This window comes from Meles meles, chromosome 8, assembly GCF_922984935.1.
Source record: "Meles meles chromosome 8, mMelMel3.1 paternal haplotype, whole genome shotgun sequence".
NCBI classification, from domain to species: Eukaryota; Metazoa; Chordata; class Mammalia; order Carnivora; family Mustelidae; genus Meles; species Meles meles.
In genome coordinates, this window is record NC_060073.1 from 18607320 (window position 1) to 18630761 (window position 23442).

The 23442-nt window shown below is 45.4% G+C and overlaps 1 long non-coding RNA gene across 1 annotated transcript; it reads right to left on the reverse strand.

The window, feature by feature from the left end:
* Positions 1 to 1537: 1537 nt before the first annotated feature.
* LOC123947901 lies at positions 1538 to 21509 on the reverse strand. Its single transcript, XR_006819880.1, has 3 exons — positions 21420 to 21509; positions 21033 to 21128; positions 1538 to 1674 (listed from the first exon to the last, which is right to left on the reverse strand). It is a non-coding gene; the product is annotated as an uncharacterized LOC123947901 (long non-coding RNA).
* Between the last annotated feature and the right edge of the window lie 1933 nt (positions 21510 to 23442).

The following is a 23442-nucleotide window of genomic DNA, read 5'->3' on the forward strand; positions in this document are numbered from 1 at the left end:
CTGAGCCAAAGGCAGAGGCTTTAACCCACTGAGACACCCAGGCGCCCCCAGAAATCCAATTTTAAATGATATACACAGGGTAAACTTGCACAGCGTCTAGAAAAAAAATAGAAGTGTCAGAGGTTGCATATGAATGGTAGCGTTATGGGTGATCCTTATTGTTTCCATATTTTACTTTATTTTCAGATTTTCCCTTAAGGAACCTGAGGTCCTTTTTATAATTAAAATGTTTTCAAAACATCAGTATAATTAAAATAGTTTTCATTTGTGCAGCACTTATTTTGCAATGCTCACATTATCTTACAATAGTAAAAGTAAGTCAATGGTGACTCTTTGCTTGTACGTGGCCGGTACTGTGCTATAAGCTTTACATAGATTCTCTTTTAATTCTTACAGCTAATCGTTGAGGCAGGTACTATTACTAACCCCATTTCTCTCCCTCTTTCTTTTTTTTTAAAGATTTTATTTATTTATTTATTTATTTATTTGAAGAGAAAGAGAGAGAGAGAACATAAGCCAAGGAGAAGGGCAGAGAGAGAGAGAGAAACAGATTCCCCACTGAGCAAGGAGTCTGACACAGGGCTCAATCCCAGGACCCTGAGATTGTGATCTGAGCTGAAGACAGACACTTAACCAATTGAGCCACCCAGGTGCCCCTATTAGCCCCATCTCACAAGAAAAAGAAGCTGACTCAGAAAGGTTAAGTCACTTGCCCAAGCTCAAACAGCTTCCAAGCGTCAGAACAATCATTTTACTGGAAAGCTTTAACATTTAACTCTAAAAACACCAATATCGAATTTCTAGAAGAAATAAGTACTCTTACACAAACTCTGCTAAATTCAGCTATTTCTCAAGTTGTTTGTTACAGGCTATTTTCCATATCAGATGAACATTAAATACGAAAAACACCTTGTTATGCTTTGCTTAGTTGCTTTGAAAATGAAATTAAAATTCTTGTCATACTCGGGTTAGTAGCTTTCCACCAACATTCCAGCCAAGTGTTTTTTTTTTTTTTAAAAAAGCAAATGTACAAAATAAATTACAGTAGCCAGGCAATATTCAGTAATTTCATTTATAATAAGGACTTTACACATGATGCAAACATTTCTAGAATGGAGTCATTCTTCAAAAGAACTCAAAGAATTCCTTTAATGTTTTCCCCATGCATTGAGACCAAACATTTTTACTGAGATCTGTCTAAAAGGCTCAGGAGTAGGAAAACAAAATGTGAAAGTCTGGTTTGGTTTAGTGTAGTTGAGTTTTAATTGCTTTTGTTTCTAAGAAAAAGAATTGGAAAAATATGTGGGCTTTTCCACTGGGAGTTCTAGAACCAGCACAGGGCGGGGGTCAGGAGTACCGGGTCCTGGTTATGTCGCTTCTCTCTGAGTTTTTATGTCTTTGTTCATAAAATAAAGAGTTTGGACCAGACCATCCGCTAAGGAACTCCGCAGTTCAAAAATTCATGATTTTCCAACTGGATTGTGCTGCATTTTTCTTAATTACCTGACTCTAATGAATGACCCAAATGGTAGGCCTCCCCAGGTTCGGACAGTCCAGAGACGGTGCCAGGACCTTGTTGGAAACACGAGAGAAATGAATCAAGGCAGCTTTCTTCCTGTCCACCCTCCATCCACCAAGGTTGCTCTCCCCGCAAGCCAGAGGATGGAGGCCCCGCTAAGAAAAGAGAAAAACAGAAAGGAAATGGAAAAACTGGATTTAGAGAAGTAAGAGGAAGAAGACAGTGGAGGAGCAGAAAGGGAAGGAAAGGTCCCTTTTTGTTAAGGATTTTTATATATTTAACCATCCCAACCATCAAAGTCTATGTAATATATTCTTGTATTCCAAATCAGATATAGTAAATTTAGATCTGTAAAGATTCCTTTAAAAAGTTCTGCATTTATTTAAAATTCTTCCAAATGTTTTTCATTAAAGGAGAAGCTTTTTCTTCCCATCACTCATAGTTTCTAGAGCTGTGCCATCCAATATGGTAGCTACTAGCCACCTGTGGCTATTTAGATGAAAATTTAAATTAATGAAAATTTAATCAAGTTTAAAAATCAGTCCCTGATTACACTAACCACATATCTAGTGTTCGAAGCTACATGGGGCAGGTGGTCACCACCCTGGGCCACCACCACCCATAGAACATCTCAATTATCAAAGAAAGTTCTACTGGAAAGCACTGTTTCGGAGTGTTTGATGAAGGGAAAATGGAGTTTGGAACTCTTAACAGAAAATTAGACAATGGGAGGATGAGAACGACATGGTCGACTGTTAGCAATTACAATAATTATAATAATTGCAGGTACTGAGTTAAGCGATTTATGCATCCTGTCACTCCTTAAAACACCCTCATGAGGCGGATACACATATTATCCCTGTTTTACAAATGGGAAAACTGAGGCTTAAGAGATAAAATTGCCCAAGGACAAAGTGAGCAGATAAACCCAGTCTACTCAGCACCAGAGTCCATGCCTTATTGCTTTCTTACCTCAAGTTTAAGGGGCAAGACAGACCTCTAGCTGGTCGCAGTAGGTGTCATAAGTGCTAGTCATCCTTTCAGCATTGTCTTAGGCACTGGGGACACAATGCACCCAAGCCCCCACCGTTGGGGCTGGTGAGAGACAATGGAGTAGCAAATAAATTAATTGGTTCAGCCAGTGACTAAGGCAAAGAAGTTAACAAAACAGGCTACCATGGTAGACATCGATGGGGATGGGGCTCCTTGAAGCACTGGGCAGGGGAGGCCCCTCTGAGAGGTGACATCTGCGCTGAGACCTGAATGAGAAGGAACCAGCCGGAGGGAGAGTGAAGGCAATGACAGCATGCATGCCCCCTCGAGGCAGAGGCGGGCGGAAGCTTGGTGAGCAAGGAGTGACCAGCTCAGCCCAGCTGGTGAGCCAGGGAGGAAAGCCTGGGGCTCATTAAGTAGAGGGCCAGCTGTCCCTGCCTTGGGAATAGTGTCACCTCAGCTATTGCCTGAGAAAAGAAAAGGAGCCCCTGGGTGGCTCAGTTGGTTAAGCATCAGGATCCCGGGATAGAGCCCCAAGTAGGGCTCCCTGCTCAGCAGTCTGCTTCTCCCTCTCCCAATGACCCTCCCCCCAGCTCATGCTCTTTCTCTCTCTCTCTCTCTCAAATAAATAAATAAAATCTTTTAGAAAAAAAGAAAAGAAAACCCAGAGGGCCAGCAGGCAACTCTCCTCATTCATCTATGCTCTGGCCACCCTGGTGGGCCGCCTTTTCTTCTCACCCGGATGCCCACTCTCCTAACTGGCCTCCTGCTTCCGTCTGTGGCCTTGGAGTCTGTCTCTACTCAACAGCCACAATTGCCCTGCTACTCTCCAAGAGCAAAGAGTAAAAGGCAAAGGCATTGCAATGGCTTGCAAGGCCCTAAGCAGTCTGCCCCCTTCCATTCTCCGGACCGGCTCCCCTCTAGCCTCCTCCTGCGCACTCCACACCAGCTACACTGGCCACTTGCTGTCCCCAAATACAACAGACCCCCTCCAGCCTCTGGGCTGCTCAGCTGGAATGCCCCTCCCCAAGTTCCCTGCACAGTTCTCTCCCTGACCTCCTTTAAAGTTTGGCTCTGGTATCTCCTCCACGAAGCCTTCTTTGACCACCATACTCAAAATCAAAACCCTCTTACTCACTTTACTTTTTTCCTAACCCTAACCCTAACCCTAACTCTAACCCTGCTAACGTGCAGTGTCTTTTCCTGCATTTCTTGAATGCATTTAGACTATTTCTCTCTCCCGTCTTATCCTTTCCATGAGAACAGGAGGAGTCTTTGCTTTGTTCCCCGCTAGATCCTTGGGTAAATGAACGCTGAGCTCCAGTCTCTCTGGAGTCCTCTTCCAGATTTGGGGGTCTATCCCCGGGCACAGAATCCCCTTCCCCCTATGACCCCCTGAGTTTTGTTATTAGTCACAGATGACTGATTCAGTAAGATGACGTATTTTTTTTTAAAGATTTTATTTATTTATTTATTTATTTATTTGACAGAGATCACAAGTAGGCAGAGAGGCAAGCAGAGAGAGAGGGGGAAGCAGGCTCCCTGCTGAGCAGAGAGCCTGGGGCTTCATCACAGGACCCTGAGGCTGAAGGCAGAGGCTTAACCCACTGAGCCACCCAAGCGCCCCATGTATTTTTTTAAGTATTTAAACCAGAGGTACCTTCCAGGTAAAAATTTAACCAGGCCCCTGCAGCCCTTTTCCCAGCCTAAGACAAACACTATGTAGACAAGCACCAACCAACAGAAATACAATGCAAACCACATAGGCAATTTTAAATTTTCTGGTAGACACATTGAATAAAGGAAAAAACAAACAGGTGAAATTCATGTTACTAATATATTTTGTTTAACTCCATATAACCAAACATCATCATTTCAACATGTAATAATACAAAAATTATTAATAAGATATTTTACATTCTCAGGGCACCTGGCTGGCTCAGTCAGTTGGGCATCTGCCTTTGGCTCAGGTCATCATCTCCAGGTCCGTTTCCGACTTCCTGCTGACCTCTCTCCCACTCCCTCCATCCCTCCCTCTTCCTTCACCCCTCTGCCCTGCTTATGCTCTCTCTCTTCCCCTATTTCAAATAAATAAATAAAATCTTGGGGGGGGAAAAAGATATTTTTCGTTCTCTTTTCATACAAAGACTTCCAAGTTCAAGGTGCATTTTATGCGTAGAGCACATCTCCACTTGGACTAGCCACATTTCAAGTGCTCATAGCCGTATGTGGCTAGTGGTCACAGCAAAGCTCTGTGGTCTCTGGAAGAGAGGCTACAAGGTACATAGTGCCCAAGCAGGAGCTTTGGACCTCTGTCCAAAAAGGCTGCTGAAAAGCTCACATGGGCAGAAGCTCCAGAAGCAAGGCAGGCTCATTCTCTCTCATTCCCTCAGGCCCTGCTCCCGGCCACTTTAGGCTCATGGGTCTCCCTTGGGTACTGTGGATTCCTGACCCTTTTGCGTCTCTTCCACATCAAGGCATTCCCCACCACCACCACCAGCACCACTGGGAATACGCCAGTGACCCACTATAGAACCAGACTCTGCAGTGGGGAGAATCTGGGGTCACCCCCCTCCACCCAGGGGAGGAATATGGGGACCAGAGCCTATCTCCCAGCAGCCCAGGGAAGGAATGCATGCAGAGAGTTCCCTTCTCCAGAGACGGGAGCTGTATGCCCTGCCCTAGGAACGGAAGGAGAAGGAGGAAACTGGCCCTTCAGCTGGAATTTCTGTTCACACTTCTTTCCAGGAAGGAAAAAAAAAAATCTGAAGCAATTTTGGCTTCCTTCTCTCCCAAGTCAGGACAATCAGCCGGTTCCCAGGGTGAATTTACTCAGACCTCAGACCCCCTTCTCATCAGGCTCTTTCCCCAAAGACTCTGCCATATGGTCCTGTTTTGCATGCGCTGCTTGCCACAGCCTCCGTCTGGGCCGCCCCGTCTCTCAGACTCCCACCCACTTACTGTATTTTTATCACCCTCTCCTCAACCCCATACGCTGCTTCTGCCTTTTCCTCTGCCCCACCAGGCTCTGCTGTGGTTTTTGATGATTTCCCCTTTGTTTAATCATTCTGGCGAAACAGGACCCAAAATAGAAAACAAGAGAATGCTGACTTGGATGGGAAATAGACCTGCTAGAACAACGACAAGTAACAACAATGTGCGAGTCGCCATCCCCCAAGCATACCAGCTCCCTCTGCTATGGACAGAGTGTCGCCTTACAAACCAGGGGCGGCTCTTTTACTCTGCCGGAATAACACGCATGTGTTGAAGGCCTGCTATGGCCAAGGCTCTTTCGTCTCTGGGGGAGAGACAGTAGTGGGCATGGGTGTCAAGGCTTCTGCCCCCAAGGACCTTGTAGGGAAGAAAGACATGGCCTGGCCTGCCCTGAAGGCTTTAAACCTGGCTCTCAGGGGCTGGGGGGTTTCAGGGAAGAGGGGCACTCTAGCTGGAACTGGAAGAACAGCCTGACTTGCTGCTGGAAGGGACAGAGGAAAGTGTGCACGGAGGCAGGAAATGGGAGGGAAGCACACACGGGACACAGGAGCCAGCTCCTGCCAGATCAGTGGGGGCTGGTGCCGGCCAGATGGCTCAAAGTCTTTAACATCATCCTTAAATGAAGGAAGGATTCCATGCCTGGGTTTCCCATCAATGTTTCCTTCTCTTCAATGCTCCGAGCTCTGAGAGCACCCACATCGGGAGGCTGAAGGACGAGAGCCTGAAGAACAGAAGGACAGTCCGAATCCTCACGGCTGAGCTGCTACCACTGGGCCCACACCCCCCAAGACCCAGGCTTCGGGCTGTTTGGACTGGATGACAACCTTAGCCCGGTGGCTTAGGTTACAAAGACTGAGACCTCCCCAGATCTGGCCCCCAATCCGCTGCTCAGTGCTCTGTCCTCTTTCAGCGGTGTGAGGGGCCACCCTCCTTTGGAGTGGATAATTCAAGATTCTTTTCTCTTTTGCAAAAACAGAATACAAAGAGGAAAAAAGAAAACATCTCCAACCCCTCTACCCTGGGAAAGTCATGCCTGCTCTTGAGGCAACCAACCAATTGATGGGGAAAGTCTGAACGAGCTTTACAAATCACACAAATTCAAAGTCAGAGGCTTATTTTTGTTGCATCTGGAACCATCCCCCCAAGTATAGCTCAGTGATCCACGAGAGCCCATTCCTGGTCCCTATTTAAGTGGTGGCCTCCACACACGTTCCATCGCATCACTTGAGTTTGATTTTTTTTTAAAGATTTATGTATTTATTTGAGAGAGAGAGAGACAGGACAGGGTGGGGAGGGGCAGAAGGAGAGAGAGAAAATCTCCAGCAGACTCCTTATTGAGCATGGAGCCTGACATGGGCCTCAATCTCACAACCCCAAGAGCATGACCAGAGCAGGAGTCAAGAGTCGGGGGATGCTTAACTGACTGAGCTGCCCAGCCATCCCTTAATTTTTTTTTTTTTTTAATAGCATTGATCACGATCTGAAATTCTCTTGTTCATTCTTTTGGCTTCTTGTCAATCATAGGTCTCCTCCCTCAGCACCAACCAAATTGTGCCCCCAGAAGAGCCGGGTCTATCACGGCACTGGAGTATCCCCAGAGTTTTGCAACAGTGTGAGCATGAAGTGGTTACTCCATAAGTACTTGTGCAAAGTAACAGTGGAAATTCACAGAGGCTGGAATGGTGTATGCATTAGATGCAGAAATGCACATGCCTTCCACTCTGAAAATGAAACACGGAAGAGTGCATCTGACTTCCATTTTCCTTTAAGGAACTAAGAGAAGCTCTGAACCCCTCATCAAAGCAGTTTACTACACCACTGTTTGTAATAACAAAAGCCTGGAAGAACCTAAATGTCCAGGTGGTTAAATAAATTACGATACAGTTAGACAATAAAGACACTATCCATACTTATGAAAGAACAAGGGAGCTCTTTGTGAACTGACATAGAAAGATTTCCTGGGTATAATCTTTAGTGAAAAATGCAAAGTACAGGACGGTGTTTAAGTATGCAATCATGGTTGGGGGAGGGGACAATAGGATGGGAGGGTGTGTTCATATGTGCTCATTTGTGCAAACGCTGTTTCTACCAGGGTGCGAAAAAGCTAGGTGTGATGTTTACCTGGAGGGGCGGGGAACACGATTACTTGGCAGGAGAGAGGATTTTTCATAAACCTTTTTGTAAATTTTGAGCTTTGAACCATAAGAATGTATTACCTATTCAAAAATAAAGTCAATTAAATCCACAACCGTGTTCATTTATTTAAAATATCTATTGATTGAATAATTAGTTTGATGTAGAGTTTCCCTCGCTGACTTTCGGGAAACATGAGACAGTATCCCCTCCCATTCTCATTCAAGGTCACGCTCCTAAACCTGCCTTTGCTCTTCCTCTCTCTGCCTCCCCCCTTCTGTAAAATAAGGTCACATTCCTGAAGGTGCCCCCCCCCAAGAAGGCTGTGTCACTGGCTTACTGTAGGTGTGTGAAGGAGAGGTAAACAGTAGCGTGTGGTGGCAACAGGAATTCCCTCCGTGCCAGGGTGTTCCTGTAAACAGTAAAGAATGTCATCATGCTTACCTTCTAGGGAGTTTTACAAAAACAACTTTCCTGCTTCCTTAAGCGACTAGATAAAAATAAATAAATAAACTTGGCTCTTCGCTGAGTTACCTGGCTCAGCTGGAAACCATGGAGTCTGGGGATGTTTTTTTTAAAGATTTTATTTATTCATTTGAGAGACAGCATGAGTAGGGGGAGGGGGGAGGACAGGGGCAGAGGGACAAGCAGAGGCCCTGCTGAGCAGGGAGCCCAAGTGGGGCTCAATCTCAGGACCCAGAGATCATGACCTGAGCTTTCAAAGTCAGACATTTAACCGACTGAGCCACCCAGGTGCCCCGTTTGGGGAAATTTCTGGGTAAAGAAGCAGCAGTAGGCTCTTGTGTGCATGGTATATACTGGCAGTACCATCCCTGAGCTGACGAAAAGGGCCTCTTGGAAGCTACAGTGTCCACAAACAGCAGGGCCAGCCCAGGAAATCCAAACTAATCTCCTCACTCAGCTCTGAAGGGAGCAAGCAGGGTTAGCTTCATAGGTGTGCAAACCTCACTTAGAAGAGTCTTTGCACTTGTCTCAATGCTCTGCCATCACCATCCTGACATTCTTAACAAATCTGTAACAAGTGGCCCATATTTGCATTTTGTACTAGGCCCTACAAATTACATAGTCAGTCCTGTGGAAATTATCACAAAAATCCTTGTCATCTCAAGTGTGGTTTATTGTTTGTCATGAAAAATACAGTATTCTCGTTCACCAGTGTATCTGACTTTATCAGATCCCTTTCTGAACATTTTAGGAGAGCTTCAGAGTCCAGGTACCCATGGCCTTGTGGGAAGGCAAGGGCATGCATGCTCAAGGTCAAGGGTCAGGGACAGGGCAGGCAACCCACTCTCTACCAATTTGAGAAGAGCCAGGCATTGCCAGTATTTCTCTTCATTCCTGGCTCACACAAGGTGCCTAGAATTACTGGTTCACAGTATAGCACCTTTGAAGAAAACCCGAAGAAGTCACGGGGACAGACCTCTAATGTTTTTGCATGTGTTCTTTAATTCAAAAAGTATTTATCGAGCACATATACGCAGGGCACGCCACAAGAAGACACCACCCCGCTGTCATGAACTTACAGTGCAGCAGACCTAGGCCATAGCAACTAAATGAACTAAATGAACACAATGAGAAATATGAATCATGATAAGTGCTATGGAGGAAATATGCAGAGAGAGAGAACGAGGAAAACTGGTAGGTGGTGGGGACTACTTGGAAAGAGTCGTCGGGGTGACTTCCAGCTGCTTGGTTTACCACCTGATATGGCACTCGTGTGCAGAATAACAAGGTTTAGTATAAATGCCCTGCCAGTGCCAGACATGTGCCTTGTGGAAGGGCTCATGCTCACTGAATGTGGGTATTAACCTTTTCTCAGGAGCACTGAGTCCCTGAAGCAGGTTGGCCTGGGAGGCAGGAGCCCTGAGTCGGTAGCTCTCCATCTGCCTGGCCCCTGAGGATTTTCAAAGCATGTTCTCATCCATCTTCTCATTCTCAACAACCTTTGAGACCAGATGGCAATTATCATTAACTCCACCTTCTAGAAGGAGTTCAGAGGGGCTAATCTAATTTGCCTAGGTCCCACACAGGTAAAAAAGGACTCGTTAGGAATACAAACAAATACAAACAAATCATAACAAGTTCTAGCTGATGCCAAGTCCGTCAAGGCTCTTCCTGGTAAGCCATGTCATTCCATGTCAGGGACCTCCCATGTTTAGAAGAAGCTGCCTTCCTTTCTGAGCTACCAGGGGAAAGGCTCCGGGAGGGCCCCACTGCCAGTGTCCCCGCCCAGAACCGCAGCCTCGTAGAGCTGCAAGGGCCCGAAGAGATCCTCCAGGATCTCATTTTACAGCTGAGGAAAGCACAGACTCATAGAGGGAAGGCAGTCCATGGCAGAATAGGACTAAAACCCAAATCTCCAGCCCAGATCTCTGTCTGCTTCACTCGAGACCTTCTGGCTTTGGCTCACTTTCATCTACGGAGAAGTTAGCCCTGGGGCCCCTGGGTGGCTCAGTTGGTTGAGCGACTGCCTTGGCTCTGGTCATGATCCCAGAGTCCTGCGATCGAGTCCACATCAGGCTCCACGCTCAGCAGGGATTCTGCATCTCCCTCTGACCTTCTTCCCTCTCATGCCGTTTCTCACTCTCTCTCTCAAATAAATAAATAAAATCATAAAAAAAAAAAAGAAAGAAAGAAAGAAAGAAAAATTAGCTGTTGAGCTAGGAGAACTTTGTGGGAAAGAGTGACCAGAACTAAAATGTAAAGGGTTGCCTGGCAACCAGAAAGGGAGCTATGTGTGCTTTTGCCACCTGGCAACGGGTTTACCCTCTTTTTTTCTGGTGTTCCTCATCCCCAGGTTTCCCCTAAGAAGACCATTCACATCCCCTAGTCGGACTCTGCACATGGGTGGAATTATTTCCAGGAGTTCATTTCACTTCCTGATTTAGGAGTGGGCATGTGACTCAGAGTCAGCCAATCAGAACATCATATTTTCCTGGCCATAGTGATTGGCTCAGAGTAGACCCGTGACCTAAGCTCAGTCATTCTTTTTTTTTTCCCCCCAGAACCCTCTATCTTGAGGGTAGGGCTGGGGCGGAAGGCGTGTCTGGAACTTACTCATTCCTGCTGCAGCAGCCTATGCTTTTCAGGCTTTAGGCTTCTCGACAATTCATCCTAACTGAGAGCCCTCTGCAACACTTTTGAAATGGTAGTTAGGAAATCAAGTGATAGTATCGTTTCTCTAATTTCCTGACAAGCCTCTTCCACTGACATGTAGCTGCTTTGGTCTTGAATAGTTACTCGGAAAATGAGACCCACTGCAAGAAAATTCAGCAGACACAAAGCCTTTTCATGATTCCTTCAAGTCAGTGGTTGTCTGTGTGAGGTCCTAGATCAGCAGGAGCCTCTGGGAATTTGTTAGGAATACAAATTCTCAGGCCCCACCCCAGACTGGAGGCATCAGAAACCCTGGGGGAGAGGCCAGAAGTCTGGGTTTTTCAGAAGCTCCCCAGGTGATTCTGATGCCCACTAGAGCTTGAGAACTTCTGCTTTAAACCACTAAGTTCAGTCCTGTATGAATTAACTTAAAACATTCAAATATGAACTACATGTCAACTTTTTTTTTTTTTTTTTTTAGTAAGCTCTACACCCAATGTGGGGCTCAAATTCACCAGGTTGAGATCAAGGGTCACATGCTTTATGGACTAAGCCAGGCAGGTGCCCCTCAATTCTTTTAAATGTTAAAAAATAAATTGGGGGGCACCTGGATGACTTAGTGGGTTAAGGTCTCTGCCTTAGGCTCGGGTCGTGATCCCAGGATCATGGGATCCGGTCTCAAGTCGGGCTCTCCACTCCACAGCGAGCCTGCTTCCCTCTCTCTCTGCCTGCCTCTCTGCCTACTTGTGATCTCTGTCAAATAAATAAATAAATAATCTTTTTAAAAAAATAGATAAGGGGCACCTGGGTGGCTCAGTGGGTTAAGCCTCTGCCTCTGGCTCAGGTCATGATCCCAGAGTCCTGGGATCGAGCCCCGCATCGGGCTCTCTGCTCGGCGGGGAGCCTGCTTCTTCCCCTCTCTCTGCCTGCCTCTCTGCCTACTTGTGATCTCTGTCTGTCAAATGAACAAATAAAATCTTAAAAAAAATTTTTTTTAATCTTTAAAAAAATAAAAATAAATAGATAAATAAATAAATTGAAATATGAAAGGGAAAAGATGCCTAAAATTTGTGTCTCACTTCAGACTAAATTTTATAAGATTATTTTATGTTATTCTAGGGACCTGAAGACAGGGTCTGGAATCAAACAGACTTAAGTTCTAACCCTCCCTCGGCTACTTGTTGGCTATGTGAATTTAGGCAAATTATGACATTTTAAGCTTCGGTGTTCTTATCTGAACAACCTGCAATAAAAACCCGTCTGTCATAGGTCATGTGGGCATTGAATGAGACAATGAATGTGAAATCGCTAGCACGTAAGGTCTCAGTACATTTCAGCTCATTATTATTATGTATGTGGAATTAAGGCTACCTATTCTTTACAAGCATTGACTTCCTTTTACCTTCCCAGCCTGGCTGAGAATACGTTTACAATTTGTCTGAAACTGATGTCTAGCCCGAGAGCTCACTAAGTGGAACCAGAAAGCCCACATCCTAGGTTTGGCATTGCCAATAACTCACCACGTGATACTCAGTGAGCCAACTCCCATCTCTCAACCTCAGGTTCCTCAAGGGTTAAATAACCAGGTTGTGACTAACTGGGCTGTAAGGGCCTTCTGGGCTCTGATAATCTAAATTCTACACCTTAAGGCTTGAACTGGGTTTTCTTTAATTGGGTGGAGGGGGCAGTCTTCAGTGCCAAAACCCATCTGGAAGCATCTTAGGAGACATGAAAGGAGGACCGACCCCAGATCCCCACCTACAGGTGGGTATGAGGGGGAGGCAAATCTTCCCACAGAGCAAATGTCCCTATAGATTTACCCACCTGTCTCAGAGACCACCCCATCCCCCAGACCATACCACCATGGAATGGGTCTCCTCATTCAGCCAGGAGAAGCATTCTCCCTTTCTCTATCTACTGCCAATTGCTTTATCACCTGGCTTGGGTTGAGTACTCAGAAACTCTGGCCAAGGGCCCTCCCAAAACAGAAAGCACAGTGGCCACTAACCCTTGAACCTGCCAAGAAGAACAAGAAGTTCAGTCGCTCCAGGGTTTCAAGCCAAGTTCCAGGTCATCTCCTAATAGCCCTACTCTGCTTAAGCCAAAACAGTGTGGCATCAAATCACTCTTTTCATCTCCCTCTTTGTATTGATCCACATTTTCTATGTTGTTTCTGCCTACACTGTACGTATATCACTTCTGTTTCATCCTCAAAGCAATAGCCTTTGGAGACCCTCACCAGGCACAGTGAGTCTTGTTTGGCGGTAAGAGTACATGCTCCAGGAGGCTGGAGGCCCCAGGTCATGGGTATTCTGGCAAGTCACTTAGCATCCTAGGCTCTGCTTGTCACTGTTGTAACATAAGGGCAGGCTGGACCAGCACTTCACCTAGAATACTTCGCAAGACTGCGAATCCCCCCTCAAGGTTGGTGGCTGGCAAAAATGCTATGCCAAGAGTCCTGAATCCAGTCCTCCCCACTCTACAAATACAAGCCACTGCCCGGTCTTGGCCAGGAGTTTATGGATGTGAGTAAATAGGGAAGACAATGTGAATGGACTGAAGCAAATCCACCAACAACACAACGCTGTTATCCTGCTAAGGGACTGTGGGGGGGTTGGGGAGCTTGAAAGACCCACATACTTTCCCAGACCCCCACCTCATAAAGGACAAACTGGGAAGATAGGTGGCAGCTGGATTCATCCATCTCAACCAATATTTCAGAAAAGGAAACTGAGGTCAGAAGTGGGGAAATGAGTCCCTTAAGGTTGCACAGACAGTAGGTGACCCCAGGTCAATGCTCAGCCCACAATAGCCCCTGACTCTGCTTTTATGTCATGAAAGTTAATGGGCCCAGGGAAAACTTTCTCCATGAAGATGGCTGATCAGATAGACCCTTCATCAGATGGACGCTGCTAGCTGGGATGCTCATCAAAGCCGAACACCAGCCTCTGGCAATGCTTGCCCTGCAGTAGCGACAGGAGGTGGCTCTGACCCTGGCTGCATTTTTCCCAGGCTATCTCAGCCGAGGGCCTGCCAGACCTTGCCATGTTATCTCTTGATCTTAATCAGCTGCTCTCCATTTTCTACCATGTTTCATCCACAAAAGCCTCCTTGGCTTCCCAGTAGGAAATCCAGGCCAAGGTCCCAGAGTTAGTAGGAGGGCAGGCTAGGACTGGCTTGATGAGAGAAAGTGCAAAGGATGCACTAGGTCTTCAGCCTGCAGTGCCTTCAGAAATCCACACCTGTGCACATGAAGGCAGTGCAGGGCAGCGGAAACAGCTGGCACACAGGCCTGGGTTCAAGTTCCAGCTGCCTCTCAGCTGCATGACTTTGGATAAGACATTCAGCCTTCTGAGCCTCAGTGTTCTCATGTAGAAGATGCGGGTGTCCTCACTTTGTACACATGATGGTTGGATTGTGTGTGTAGCATCATTAGCTCCGGGGGCCTGGAAGATGGAACTCTGGGCGCGATTGTTCCCCCAATGCTCCACGGTGGAACAGTGCTAGTGAAGAATTAGAGTTTCAGCCTGACCTGGAGGTGCCCAGGGTGTGACAGGCAGAACCCACACCTTGGGTTCGAGGAGAGCCCTGACGCTCATCAGCTGGGGCCAATTCCTCCTCTCCTCTAAAATTCAATTTTCTAATCTCTAAGTGGAAAGCTTTTCCTGTACCCAAGACGATGGTGATGAAATTGCTTCGTAAACAGTAAAATATGCCAGTGTTATCTCTTCTCATTAGCACACACTGGTACAGAGCCAAATCCTCCTGAGACCTTGGGCAAGTCATTAAACTTCTCTGGGTGTATCAGTCAAGGTCCCAGCAGGAAACAGATGGCACGTCCAAACTGGGTGATTTGACTCGAGGGTAATAACGCAGCTACTTACAAAGACGTGTGCACAAAATGGATAGTGCGGCATCTCAGGACTAGTTACTGCAAAGAGCCCTCAGCACACCTAGGGCTTGACGGTGCAAGGGAGGAGCAGTCATTTGGACCACCCACAAGAGCTTTGGCCTTCAGAGGAGGGATGCAGCCTGTGCAGGTGCTCTGGCAGGGAGGAACAGGAAAAAATAATACCCTTATGTTGCTCTCCTCTGCCTTCTGATCTGCTGTGGGTGCTTCCCTCTGGCTTGATCAAACTGGAAACCAGAGAGTCAGGAAACCCATGAATGCAGTCCACATAGGCCTGCTTCCCCAGACACAGCACAGGCAGGAAAGGGTAGAGAGCAGGTCTTGGAGGGGCATTTGGCAGAAATCTAGCCCACTGGGCTTGAATGCCTTCCACAGTTAAAGGGAAGTATTAAGTGAGATGATGTCTTCTCTGGAACTCCCTTTCTGACAGAGTGTCAGCCCTCTCCCCCAAGCTTCAGAACCAGCACCCAGAAGGTGTAGAAACAGAAGGGGATCTAACCCTCTCCTGGGGAGATCTTTAGCCTTTCCAATGAATCAAGTGCAAGGACACCCTTTTTTTGGCAGTCCCAAAGTTAAATGACCGTCTTTGAGTCCCATACTCAAAGCAGTGGGCAGGTCAGCCAGAGAGGGAGTCATTATTTGGATTACTATGTTTTAGCATTTATTTTTCTCTTTTAACCGGAGCTAGCCAGGTGCATATCTCAAATGCTAAGCAGATGCCCTTCTGCTTTCATTCACTGGAAGAAATAGAACGCAGTGTAGAAGTCTCTTTAGGCCTTATCTTTAGAAATAATAAATTGCACACAAGTGAACACCCTGGAGCAATCTATTTTTTTCCAGCACCTTCTAGCTGACAGTCAATGTGGCTCCCAGGAGAGATAACAAAGAGCTGAGTAATCTTGAGGAGACAATAGTTCCCAAATCCCCTTTTTTTCACTCCATCCCATTCCAGATGGGTGACATAAATCAACTGCCTATAAAAGAAAAGATAAGAGAGAGCTTCCCAGGCGATCTGGGATGATCGTTAAAACCGTGGGCTCTGGCACGGGTAAAGCCCAGGATGCAAGTTCTTGCTCGATCTCTTACTAGCTGTCTTCATGACCTCGCACAAGTGACCTAAGCTTCAATTTCCTCATCTGTCAAATGAGCTTAATAATAATGATTTATCTGCCTCATAGGGTTATCCCAAGAATTGAACAAAATAGTACAAACACATAGCACATAGTAAACATTCGATAAATGTAATAATAAATAATAAATAAATAATAAATGGTAGTGGAAGGAACTGGGGAGTGGCTGACAGATCTATGACATTAGATCCATAACAGTGGTTCTCCCCTAGCCACAGCACTTCCCCTCTACTCCTTCTATGGCCCTCATCCCTGGCCCATGCATTTTAGCCCTCCCTATCATACCCCTGCTCTAAACATATCACTCGCAATATCACTTATCACACCCACAGCCCTTTGCTGCGGTTTGTTCTCCATAATATTATAAATCAGGAGTAGTTTTTGACTCTTAAAGCAAATCATCATCATAAAATACTGTGTATTAGTCATCCCAGCATTATAAAAGTCAGGGCAGGGAGAGGCCATCCCCATTCTGTAATGCAGATGGCACTAGAACCTTAACCATAAAAATTACTGAGTGGCTCAATCCCTTCAGCATCCGACTTTGCTCAGGTCATTATCTCTCAGGGTCCTGGGATCCCGCTGGGGGTCGGGCTCCACACTCAGTGGGGAGTCTGCTTGAGATTCTCTCCCTCTCTGAGGTGCCTGGGTGGCTCAGTCAATTAAGCATCCACCTATGGCTCATGTCATGATCCCAGGGTCCTGGAATTGAGCCCCACGTCTGGCTCCCTGCTCAGTGTGGAGTCTACTTTTCTCTCTCCCTCTCCCTCTCTGTGTGTATGCCCTTTCTTTCTCTAGCTCTCACTCTCTTTCAGATAGATAAATAAATAAATAATAAATAAATAAATAAGATTCTCTCCCTCTGCCCCTCCTCCACCTATAAAATAAAAAAATTAATCTTTTTTAAAAAGTTACATGAAGCCTACGGACTAGCTGTGACAACACAAGTACTGCCTGTTTAAGAGTAGCCTGCAAACACAAAGCATTCTCAGGACAAAAAAAAAAAAGGAGAAGAAGAAAAAACTGAAAAGGGAGAAAGGAAAAGAGGGAAGTTTGAAGCACATTTACCTTAATTTTTAAAATATTTTTACTATTTTACTTTGTATTTAGTTATCTTTGATTTATGAGAAATGGGCAAGGGATTTTCCTATGAGATCATGAGGTCAGGACCACAACCCCAGAAAGAAGTTGTATTCTTCCCCTTTTTACAGTTGAGAAAACTATAGCTCAGAGAGGGTGAGTGAGTTCCTCAGAGTCACACAGCCAGCCAGAGAAACAGTTCAAATCTAAACAAATAGATACATATGCTTTATGCACCCCCTTCAAAAGTTATTTTGCTAGCACATTTATAAATACCTCCTGAAGTTTGCTAATGTACAGACTGTGAGTCAACACCACAGACTTTCTCAATGTCAGAAAACATCACCAGGAGCCATTGGCATTGTAGCATTGTGTCTAAAGAAAGTTTATCTAATCTCTAGTCTAATCTTTTCCATCCACCTTTTATGATGATAAACCAGTGCGTAGAAGTCCTTCGAGAACGTGAGGTGGGGCGCTCTTCCAGCCTTGACTAGCAGGGCACCACCCTCCCTCCTTCATCCATGGGGCCTTTACTAAAGGACAAGACAAAAATCTTCGCCTCAACTCTTGACTCTGTGGTCTTGGTGTCCACACCCTCCCGTTTCCAGCCCCACTGCAGTTGCTCTAGTTCAGGGCTTCAGATTATTGCAATGAACCCCCATCGCCTCCCCATGCGCAACCTTTCTCTGTTCCAATCTATTTTGCACCCTTTACTGAGTAATTCACCCACGGCACCACTCATATCACAGCTTAAATACTTTCAGCAACTTTCTACTGCCTGTAGAAAGGCTATAGAATGAGCTCTTTCTAATCCATCTTTGCAGTATTAACATCCTTGCTGCAAGGCTTCCAGCAAATTATATTTTTCACTAATGCCCTCCACTTCCCATATTTTCCCAAAATGATACATCGAGAAATGATACCCAGTTTCTCTCTCTGTCTCTTTCTCACTCCCAACTCTACTTCCTTAAAGAGAGTTCCGTTCTCAAAAGTGTCTCCCCTTGTATCTGGCAATGACTTTGAAGGTCACATGCTTCCATGTTCAAATTCAGCAGAGAATAGGAACCTCTGCTTCCTGGTAGATCTCACTGTCCCTGACTAGCTTGACTTTTGTCATATACCATCCTTGAATCAACGCTTGTAGCCAGGGGATGGGATGGGTTCATTGGATGAACCCTCCCCGAATTTCTCAGTCATGAGGTTTGGGGAGACTGACCCTCACCTTCAAGTTCAGGTATGAGCCCTAATTGACCTAAGGTAACAGACACTTAGAGGCCTTTTCTTCCATGAAGACTTTCCTTTACTCCCCTAGATACAAAGCAAGTTCTTTCTCTTTTGAACTTATGAAACTCTTTAACAGCATTTCTTTTGTTGCCATTACCATTGTCTACCTTGCATTAAATCTCTCTGTCTTATCTCTGCATCCTGAACACCCATCACACCAATGATCTCCTATGAGAAATGGCTCTGTCCACAGTCTTTGGCTAAGCAGCCACCTCGAGTTACTTTATGTGATCATAGCTGCTGACCATGCTAATTAGACCAGAGGTGGGCAGGCAACCATAAGCTGGTCAACAGCTTCTAGAGTGTCTAACACAAACAGTTCTACCTCAGTGATTACCTCAGTGACCTCAGTGATTACCTTTGAAGACCATGAGTGAGCTGCCACAGTAAGCAGACAGGAGCCACGAGGCAAGACAATAACACAGAGGATATAGAATAAATGCTATTACCCTCAGGAATGAGGAAGCTAAGACTCAGAGAAGCCAAGTAACCTGCCTAATAGGTAGCCTAATCCTAAAGCCAACTCTCCCAACCAGTACACCATATTCTCAAATTGCTACAAAAGCAACTGCATTACATTCACTGAAGACAAATCCTTATTATAGAAGCTAATGGAGGGGAACATTACCAGGGAATGAACAAAGGGATCATTGATCACTGGTGGTGGCTCCTTTCCCTGGGACAGTCTGGTCACCCACACCTCTCTTCCTGCCCACTAGTCTCTGGTCACTCTTTCAAGTTTGCCTAAGAACATCCCCCCTCCGCACCCCACCCATCCCACCCTGATCATCCACTGTCAGCCAAGAGAGGTCTCATTGACCCTGAATATGATGAGCAAAACGCAAAGCCCTGAAAGAAGTCCACTGTAGTGGATTCCTGTGGGGGACGCCCCTCAGCCCACAACAACCCCCATCTCTTAGAAGTTTCCTCCACTCCCACCCAAGAGTGGGTGCCAGCAGCACTGTGCTCGGTGCCTTCATTTCCACAGACTCGTCCTACTTTCACGACAACCTCAAGATGTACAACTGAGAGGAAGTCAACCACACAAAGCCACTGTTCTCTAACATGCTGTCATCATGATTTCAACTCAGGTCTGGCTGGCTCCAAAGCCCTGTTCTTTCCACTGTTCAATGCTGCCTCCAAAACAGAAAGACAAATGAGACTATTGCATCTGACTTAGGATATAATGAAACTAAGGTTTTGGCTTCATTTTCTTTTTATTGGCATTGGTAGTACTCATAATTGACTGTTATCTTTAGTCTCTTTGGGCAATGACACATCTATAAAACACCAAAGAAACCCTTGACTTGCTTAACAAGTCAAGGTATCGTGAGTCTGGGGAGTCTGTGCACATGGTCACGTCCAACCACGAGATCGGTGTTGAAACAAGTGACTGTCCCAGGGGTACTCGGTCAGATGGCTTAGGATTCTCTTGCGATGAGGATATTACTGATGAGAAATTTTTAAAGGCCTGAGGGAAAACCCTCCCTCAATTATGGAACACTTCCAATATATCTGAGCGGAGCTGGAAATGTGTATGTAATATCCTGATGGGAGTCTTTTCTGCAAGTCCAAAGCTGTTTAGGCAAGTTGCTCCAGAAATACTCCCCAAATGCAGCTAAATTCCAAAAATTAAGTGGCTCGTGTTCCATTTTCTTTTTTTTTTTTTTTTTTTTTTTATTTATTTGACAGAGAGAGATCACAAGTAGATAGAGAGGCAGGCAGAGAGAGAGAGAGAGGTAAGCAGGCTCCCTGCTGAGCAGAGAGCCCGATGTGGGACTCGATCCCAGGACCCCGAGATCATGACCTGAGCCGAAGGCAGCGGCTTAACCCACTGAGCCACCCAGGCGCCCCCGTGTTCCATTTTCAAGTCACTGTTTCACTGTGGGCTTCTACTGCTCCAGTCTATTCAAATAACACCACACTGATTTGAAAGAAGGAAATAGTTTATCTATGTCATTTGTAAAGTCAATAAATTTATTCTGGGGCGCCTGGGTGGCTCAGTGGGTTAAAGCCTTTGCCTTCGGCTCAGGTCATGATCCCAGGGTCCTGGGATCGAGTCCCGCATCGGGCTCTCTGCTCAGCAGGGAGCCTGCTTCCTCCTATCTCTCTGCCTGCCTCTCTGCCTACTTGTGATCTCTCTCTCTCTGTCAAATAAATAAATAAAATATTTTAAAATAAATAAATAAATAAATTTATTCTGAGGGCCAACACGGGGCGGGTGCTAACATTTGATGGTGACTAAGCACCGTCTCTCCCACTAAAGAGCTTCAGTGTTTAACTCCTACGGTGTCTCTGCAATTCCAGTATAGTACCAACGAGAGCTTCTTCCTGTTGATGCATTACAGTCCATCCGAGTGTCATAATCATCCCGGAGTAGGCAGAGCAGTTTAACAATCTCCACACTACAAATAAGGAGGTTGAGATGAGAAAAGTTACGTGTTTTCTCCAAAGTCCCACAACTTGTAAGGAAGAGATCTGAGCGTCAAGCCCATTTAATCAGGGAGTCGTCCCACTTAATGGAGTCTACAGTGCTCTCTGATCATATCTGAGACTTGATATGGTTTTCGGGGGGAGAAATGAGACATTTAACTCAATTTGTCGATTAAATTCACAGTGACAAAGACCTCATACTCAGAATTCCGGCATCATCTACAAAAGAACTTACCCCTGGGGCGCCTGGGTGGCTCAGTGAGTTAAGCTTCTGCCTTCCGCTCAGGTCATGATCTCAGGGTCCTGGGATCGAGCCCCACATTGGGCTCTCTGCTCAGAAGGAAGCTCTCTGCTTCCTTCCTCTCTCTGTCTGCCTCTCTGCCTACTTGTGATCTCTCTCTGTCAAATAAATAAATAAAATCTTAAAAAAAAAACTTACCCCTAGAGTCCCTGGGCAGTGCTGGAGGATGGCAGCCAATACCGGACCATGTCACATAGAGTCTACGTTGAATCAGCTTTAGAACTTCATCATAATCTGTGAATAACATTATAAATCTAATTTTCCTTTTTGCGGTAAAAATATTCATTTATTAAATCCAAACATTTTAAATATGCCACATTTGTATCACACTGCTTTAGGCCTTCTTTGTATTTCCATTTATCAAGAAATAAAAAAAAAAAAATTCTGAGCTTCTTTTGACGTCCAGAGGTCCCAGTGCCTCATTCAGATCATTCTCATCAATAGAGAAGTGCCAAAAGTGGGCGCTGGTCTTTCCTAACGACATCCCCGAGTTTGGCCCATAGTTAAGCAAGTTTTACTTCCTACCATCTTGTCCCACGTTTTTTGTATATCTCAGAATCCGTGAAGGCCAATGAGGAGGAACTTCTACAATTTCCCCCTCTTCTGCACTCCCTCCTGCAAAAAGAGAGAAAGATCAGCCCAGAGAAGAGCTTATTTTAAAATCTTAGACATGGCGGCTGCGGGGGGGAGTCCCTGAGTGGCTCAGTCATTAATCATCTGCCTTCAGCTCAGGTCATGACCCCAGGGTCCTGGGATTGAACCTCACATTGGCTCTTTGCTCAGTCAGGAGCCTGCTTCTCCCTCTCCCTCTGCTACTCCCCCTGCTTGTGCATGCACGCTCTCTCTCTCTCTCTCAAATAAATACATAAAATCTTTGAAAATAAATAAATAAATCTTTTTGTTTAATGAGGAAATCATGCCACTTGCTACATTATGCTAAATGAAATAAGTCAGACAAAGATAAACAAATACTGAATGATCTCACTTATATGTGGAACCTAAAGAAAAGAAAAAACCAAACTCATAGAAAAAGAAATGAGGTTATGGGGGGTGGGAGAGGGGAGACGAGATGAAGGTGGTCAAAAGGCTCAAACTTGTAGTTATAAGATAAATACGTATTGGGGATGTAATGTACAAAAGGATGACCATAGTTAACACTGCTGTATGCTATGTACGAAAGTTAAGGGGGCAAACCCCAAGAGTCCTCATCAGGAGGGTGAATATATACGTATATATGTTTATATTTGTATCTATATGAGATAAGAGTTGTTACCTAAACTTATTGTGGTAATCATTTCAACTAATATGTAAGTCAGATCATTATGCTGTCAACTTGAATACAGTGCTGCATATCAGTTATATCTCAATAAAACTGGAAGAAATAAAAGCAGTGATTTAAAACTAAAAATGAGGGGCGCCTTGGTGGATTGGTCAGTTAAGCATCTGACTCTTGATTTCAGCTGAAGTCGTGATCTTAGGGTCGTGAGATCGAGCCCCGGGTTGGGCTTTGTGCTCAGTACAGAGTCTGCTTGAGATTCTCTTTCTCCCTCTCCTTTTGCCCCTCCCCTGATCACATGTGCTCTCCCTCTCAAATAAATAAATAAAATCTTAAAAAATAAAATAAAATAAAAATGAGGGGCACCTGCCTGTCTCCGTTGGTAGAGCTTGTGACACTTGATCTCAGGGTTATGAGTCGGAGCCATACACGGGCGTAGAGATTACATTTTTTAAAAAACAAAAAAATGAGAAAAGAAATTACCTTCCAGGCTCACCCATCTGGGTGGAGGCTAAGCATTGGCCAAGGACTAAGTTCCCCTCAGGTGATTCCAGTGCTCTGCTGGTCAGGAACCACAGGTGTGAACCAAGCCCCACCCAGCACCCAGCTTCTCGTGGTGAAATCGTAGTGTTCAGAACTTTCTCCCTACAATAAAAGGGAAATGAAAGTTCTGTGGTCACTAGAACTGACTACTCAGGTGAAATCTCAGTTCTGCTTTAGAAAGAGAAAAGCACCTGAGGCATGCGGTGACACATCCCTCCAACGGGCTAGCTACGTGGGATGCGTAAGAACTTTCTATCCACTGACACAGCAGCGACGAGGATGCAGGGAGAGAGAAGGGGCAGCCTGGCCAAGAAAGCAACCTATGGGCAGGAATCCTGATGAGGACCCTGTTCTGGTGCCTGTGAACCTGACTATGATGCCACCGCCAAAGGACTCTTCTCTCCTGACTTCCTTGCTTATGACCCTGGTTATGACACGTGTGCTCGGGAAATTCAGTGCTGGCTACCCAGTTGGAAGATGAAGCATGTTCCTAGGACAACAGCCAGCCAGGCAGGCGCACACACACACACACACACATAGACGCAAAATAAGAGGGGAAGTGTGCAGTTTTTTTTTTTTAAAGCTCTGATGCCATCATAGGAAAAAATATTTCCCCTTAGGTTTATGTATTATATGTTGTTTCTAGTTCAAATTACTTGTGGGAATAGAGCTGTACCATGACTTTTTTGCCTTTTTAATCAATAACTTTTACTTCTTAGAGCAGTTTTA